Raw genomic sequence first — 4,930 nt, 5'->3', positions numbered from 1 at the left:
CGAGGACTTCCCAGGAGGTCACCCATCCTAGTACTACTCTCGCCCAAGCACGGTTAAATGCGGAGTTGAAATGGGATCCGGTGCATTAGTGCTGGTATGATCACACCCGTCAAACTAATTATTTAAAATTCATATAATCCTAGTGCGACGTACTAGCGTCTTTCCGATCCAAATGCGAACCAGCGATCTGATCGAAACCCATAGCTACGCGATGGGCAGGGCGCGATTTTCCTAAAAATCCACTCCCGAGAGGTCGTTATTGTCAATTCCTCTCGCAAGGCGGAAAAAACAAAAACGAGGGGTGCAACACGAGGACTTCCCAGGAGGTGACCCATCCTAGTACTACTCTCGCCCAAGCACGCTTACCTGCGGAGTTCTGATGGGTTCCGGTGCATTTGTGCTGGTATGATCGCACCCATCAAACCAATTATTTAAAATTCATATAATCCTAGGGCGACCTACTAGCGTATTTCCGATCCAATGCAAACCGTTGATCTGATCGAAACCCTTGGCTACGCGCTGGGCAGGGCGCGATTTTCCTAAAAATCCACTCCCAAGTTGTCCTTCTTGTAAATTCGCCTCGTAAGGCGGAAAAAACAAAAACGAGGGGTGCAACATGAGGACTTCCCAGGAGGTCACCCATCCTAGTACTACTCTCGCCCAAGCACGCTTAACTGCGGAGTTCTGATGGGTTTCGGTGCATTTGTGCTGGTATGATCGCACCCATCAAACCAATTATTTAAAATTCATATAATCCTAGGGCGACCTACTAGCGTATTTCCGATCCCAATGCGAACCGTTGATCTGATCGAAACCCTTGGCTACGCGATGGGCAGGGCGCGATTTTCCTAAAAATCCACACCCAAGTTGTCCTTCTTGTAAATTCCTCTCGCAAGGCGGAAAAAACAAAAACGAGGGGTGCAACACGACGACATCCGAGGAGGTCCCCCATCCGAGTACTACTCTCGCCCAAGCAAGCTTGACTGCAGAGTTCTGATGGGATCCGGTGCATTAGTGCTGGTATGATCGCACCCTTCAAACTAATTATTTAAAATTCATATAATCCTAGGCCGACCTACATGCGTATTTCCGATCCCAATGCGAACCGGAGATCTGATCGAAACCCTTGGCTACGCCATGGGCAGGGCGCGATTTTCCTAAAAATCCACTCCCGAGTGGTCGTTATTGTCAATTCCTCTCGCAAGGCGGAAAAAACAAAAACGAGGGGTGCAACACGAGGACTTCCCAGGAGGTGACCCATCCAAGTACTACTCTCGCCCAAGCACGCTTAACTGCGGACTTCTGATGGGTTCCGGTGCATTTGTGCTGGTATGATCGCACCCATCAAACCAATTATTTAAAATTCATATAATCCTTGGGCGACCTACTAGCGTATTTCCGATCCAATGCGAACCGTTGATCTGATCGAAACCCTTGGCTACGCGATGGGCAGGGCGCGATTTTCCTAAAAATCAACTCCCAAGTTGTCCTTCTTGTAAATTCCTCTCGCAAGGCGGAAAAAACAAAGCGAGGTGCAACACGGCGGCGACATCCAGGAAATTTATCAAGTACTACTCATAACAAAGCTTATTTGCGGAGATTCGATGGGATCAGTGCATTAATCATTTGGTATGATCGCACCCTTCAAACTAATTATTTCAAATTCATATAATCCTAGGCCGACCTACATGCGTATTTCCGATCCCAATGCGAACCGGAGATCTGATCGAAACCCTTGGCTACGCCATGGGCAGGGCGCGATTTTCCTAAAAATCCACTCCCAAGTGGTCCTTATTGTCAATTCCTCTCGCAAGGCGGAAAAAACAAAAACGAGGGGTGCAACACGAGGACTTCCCAGGAGGTGACCCATCCTAGTACTACTCTCGCCCAAGCACGCTTAACTGCGGAGTTCTGATGGGTTCCGGTGCATTTGTGCTGGTATGATCGCACCCATCTAACCAATTATTTAAAATTCATATAATCCTAGGGCGACCTACTAGCGTATTTCCGATCCAATGCAAACCGTTGATCTGATCGAAACCCTTGGCTACGCGATGGGCAGGGCGCGATTTTCCTAAAAATCAACTCCCAAGTTGTCCTTCTTGTAAATTCCTCTCGCAAGGCGGAAAAAACAAAAACGAGGGGTGCAACACGACGACATCCGAGGAGGTCCCCCATCCGAGTACTACTCTCGCCCAAGCAAGCTTGACTGCATAGTTCTGATCGGATCCGGTAAATTAGTGCTGGTATGATCGCACCAATCAAACTAATTATTTAAAATTCATATAGTCCTAGTGCGACGTACTAGCGTCTTTCGGATCCAAATGTGAACCGGCGATCTAATCGAAACCCATAGCTATGCGATGGGCAGGGCGCGATTTTCCTAAAAATCCACTCCCGAGTTGTCCTTCTTGTCAATTCCTCTCACAAGGCGGAAAAAACAAAAACGAGGGGTGCAACACGAGGACTTCCCAGGAGGTGACCCATCCAAGTACTACTCTCGCCCAAGCACGCTTAACTGCGGACTTCTGATGGGTTCCGGTGCATTTGTGCTGGTATGATCGCACCCATCAAACCAATTCTTTAAAATTCATATAATCCTAGGGCGACCTACTAGCGTATTTCCGATCCAATGCGAACCGTTGATCTGATCGAAACCCTTGGCTACGCGATGGGCAGGGCGCGATTTTCCTAAAAATCAACTCCCAAGTTGTCCTTCTTGTAAATTCCTCTCGCAAGGCGGAAAAAACAAAAACGAGGGGTGCAACACGACGACATCCGAGGAGGTCCCCCATCCGAGTACTACTCTCGCCCAAGCAAGCTTGACTGCAGAGTTCTGATGGGATCCGGTGCATTAGTGCTGGTATGATCGCACCCTTCAAACTAATTATTTAAAATTCATATAATCCTAGGCCGACCTACATGCGTATTTCCGATCCCAATGCGAACCGGAGATCTGATCGAAACCCTTGGCTACGCCATGGGCAGGGCGCGATTTTCCTAAAAATCCACTCCCAAGTGGTCCTTATTGTCAATTCCTCTCGCAAGGCGGAAAAAACAAAAACGAGGGGTGCAACACGAGGACTTCCCAGGAGGTGACCCATCCTAGTACTACTCTCGCCCAAGCACGCTTAACTGCGGAGTTCTGATGGGTTCCGGTGCATTTGTGCTGGTATGATCGCACCCATCTAACCAATTATTTAAAATTCATATAATCCTAGGGCGACCTACTAGCGTATTTCCGATCCAATGCAAACCGTTGATCTGATCGAAACCCTTGGCTACGCGATGGGCAGGGCGCGATTTTCCTAAAAATCAACTCCCAAGTTGTCCTTCTTGTAAATTCCTCTCGCAAGGCGGAAAAAACAAAAACGAGGGGTGCAACACGACGACATCCGAGGAGGTCCCCCATCCGAGTACTACTCTCGCCCAAGCAAGCTTGACTGCATAGTTCTGATGGGATCCGGTGCATTAGTGCTGGTATGATCGCACCCTTCAAACTAATTATTTAAAATTCATATAATCCTAGGCCGACCTACATGCGTATTTCCGATCCCAATGCGAACCGGCGATCTGATCGAAACCCTTGGCTACGCCATGGGCAGGGCGCGATTTTCCTAAAAATCAACTCCCAAGTTGTCCTTCTTGTAAATTCCTCCCGCAAGGCGGAAAAAACAAAAACGAGGGGTGCAACACGACGACATCCGAGGAGGTCCCCCATCCGAGTACTACTCTCGCCCAAGCAAGCTTGACTGCAGAGTTCTGATCGGATCCGGTGCATTAGTGCTGGTATGATCGCACCCATCAAACCAATTATTTAAAAAAAAAATTCATATAATCAGGTCAATTCCATATGCGAGCTCATCCCAATGCGAACCGGAGATCTGATCGAAACCCTTGGCTACGCCATGGGCAGGGCGCGATTTTTCGAAAAATCCTCTTTCGAGTGGTCCTTCTTGTCAATTCCTCTCGCAAGGCGGAAAAAACAAAAATGAGGGGTGCACCACGAGGACTTCCCAGGAGGTCACCCATCCTAGTACTACTCTCGCCCAAGCACGGTTAACTGCGGAATTCTAATCGGATCCGGTGCATTAGTGCTGGGATGATCGCACCCATCAAACTAATTATTTTAAATTCTTATAATCCTAGTGCGATGTACTAGCGTCTTTCCCATCCAAATGCGAACCGGCGATCTGATCGAAACCCATAGCTACGCGATGGGCAAGGCTCGATTTTCCTAAAAATCCACTCCCGAGTGGTTCTTCTTGTCAATTCCTCTCACAAGGTGGAAAAAACAAAAACGAGGGGTGCAACACGAGGACTTCCCAGGAGGTCACCCATCCTAGTACTACTCTCGCCCAAGCACGGTTAAATGCGGAGTTGAAATGGGATCCGGTGCATTAGTGCTGGTATGATCACCCCCGTCAAACTAATTATTTAAAATTCATATAATCCTAGTGCGACGTACTAGCGTCTTTCCGATCCAAATGCGAACCAGCGATCTGATCGAAACCCATAGCTACGCGATGGGCAGGGCGCGATTTTCCTAAAAATCCACTCCCGAGAGGTCGTTATTGTCAATTCCTCTCGCAAGGCGGAAAAAACAAAAACGGTGCAACACGAGGACTTCCCAGGAGGTGACCCATCCTAGTACTACTCTCGCCCAAGCACGCTTAACTGCGGAGTTCTGATGGGTTCCGGTGCATTTGTGCTGGTATGATCGCACCCATCTAACCAATTATTTAAAATTCATATAATCCTAGGGCGACCTACTAGCGTATTTCCGATCCAATGCGAACCGTTGATCTGATCGAAACCCTTGGCTACGCGATGGGCAGGGCGCGATTTTCCTAAAAATCCACTCCCAAGTTGTCCTTCTTGTAAATTCCACTCGCAAGGCGGAAAAAACAAAAACGAAGGGTGCAACACG

At 48.3% G+C, this 4,930-nt stretch overlaps 11 non-coding genes and 4 pseudogenes across 11 annotated transcripts; all 15 read right to left on the bottom strand.

Annotated features, from left to right (window-relative positions):
* LOC118346863 lies at nt 1–108 on the bottom strand (annotated as a pseudogene; the record flags this gene model as incomplete).
* A 190-nt stretch (nt 109–298) lies between these two features.
* On the bottom strand, nt 299–417 carry LOC118346866. Its single transcript, XR_004800139.1, has one exon. It is a non-coding gene; the product is annotated as a 5S ribosomal RNA (ribosomal RNA).
* Nucleotides 418–606: 189 nt separating this feature from the next.
* Nucleotides 607–725, bottom strand: LOC118346856. Its single transcript, XR_004800133.1, has one exon. It is a non-coding gene; the product is annotated as a 5S ribosomal RNA (ribosomal RNA).
* Nucleotides 726–915: 190 nt separating this feature from the next.
* On the bottom strand, nt 916–1,034 carry LOC118346860. The gene has a single exon (XR_004800137.1). It is a non-coding gene; the product is annotated as a 5S ribosomal RNA (ribosomal RNA).
* A 190-nt stretch (nt 1,035–1,224) lies between these two features.
* On the bottom strand, nt 1,225–1,343 carry LOC118346855. Its single transcript, XR_004800132.1, has one exon. It is a non-coding gene; the product is annotated as a 5S ribosomal RNA (ribosomal RNA).
* A 490-nt stretch (nt 1,344–1,833) lies between these two features.
* Nucleotides 1,834–1,952, bottom strand: LOC118346865. Its single transcript, XR_004800138.1, has one exon. It is a non-coding gene; the product is annotated as a 5S ribosomal RNA (ribosomal RNA).
* A 189-nt stretch (nt 1,953–2,141) lies between these two features.
* Nucleotides 2,142–2,260, bottom strand: LOC118346864 (annotated as a pseudogene).
* Nucleotides 2,261–2,450: 190 nt separating this feature from the next.
* Nucleotides 2,451–2,569, bottom strand: LOC118346868. The gene has a single exon (XR_004800141.1). It is a non-coding gene; the product is annotated as a 5S ribosomal RNA (ribosomal RNA).
* Nucleotides 2,570–2,758: 189 nt separating this feature from the next.
* Nucleotides 2,759–2,877, bottom strand: LOC118346859. Its single transcript, XR_004800136.1, has one exon. It is a non-coding gene; the product is annotated as a 5S ribosomal RNA (ribosomal RNA).
* A 190-nt stretch (nt 2,878–3,067) lies between these two features.
* Nucleotides 3,068–3,186, bottom strand: LOC118346854. The gene has a single exon (XR_004800131.1). It is a non-coding gene; the product is annotated as a 5S ribosomal RNA (ribosomal RNA).
* A 189-nt stretch (nt 3,187–3,375) lies between these two features.
* On the bottom strand, nt 3,376–3,494 carry LOC118346862 (annotated as a pseudogene).
* Nucleotides 3,495–3,684: 190 nt separating this feature from the next.
* On the bottom strand, nt 3,685–3,803 carry LOC118346861 (annotated as a pseudogene).
* Nucleotides 3,804–3,995: 192 nt separating this feature from the next.
* LOC118346857 lies at nt 3,996–4,114 on the bottom strand. The gene has a single exon (XR_004800134.1). It is a non-coding gene; the product is annotated as a 5S ribosomal RNA (ribosomal RNA).
* A 190-nt stretch (nt 4,115–4,304) lies between these two features.
* LOC118346858 lies at nt 4,305–4,423 on the bottom strand. Its single transcript, XR_004800135.1, has one exon. It is a non-coding gene; the product is annotated as a 5S ribosomal RNA (ribosomal RNA).
* A 186-nt stretch (nt 4,424–4,609) lies between these two features.
* Nucleotides 4,610–4,728, bottom strand: LOC118346867. The gene has a single exon (XR_004800140.1). It is a non-coding gene; the product is annotated as a 5S ribosomal RNA (ribosomal RNA).
* Between the last annotated feature and the right edge of the window lie 202 nt (nt 4,729–4,930).

The sequence above is a fragment of the Juglans regia genome, unplaced genomic scaffold (assembly GCF_001411555.2).
Source record: "Juglans regia cultivar Chandler unplaced genomic scaffold, Walnut 2.0 Scaffold_807, whole genome shotgun sequence".
In the NCBI taxonomy this organism is placed as follows: Eukaryota; Viridiplantae; Streptophyta; class Magnoliopsida; order Fagales; family Juglandaceae; genus Juglans; species Juglans regia.
This window is presented reverse-complemented; position numbering and strand designations above follow the sequence as displayed.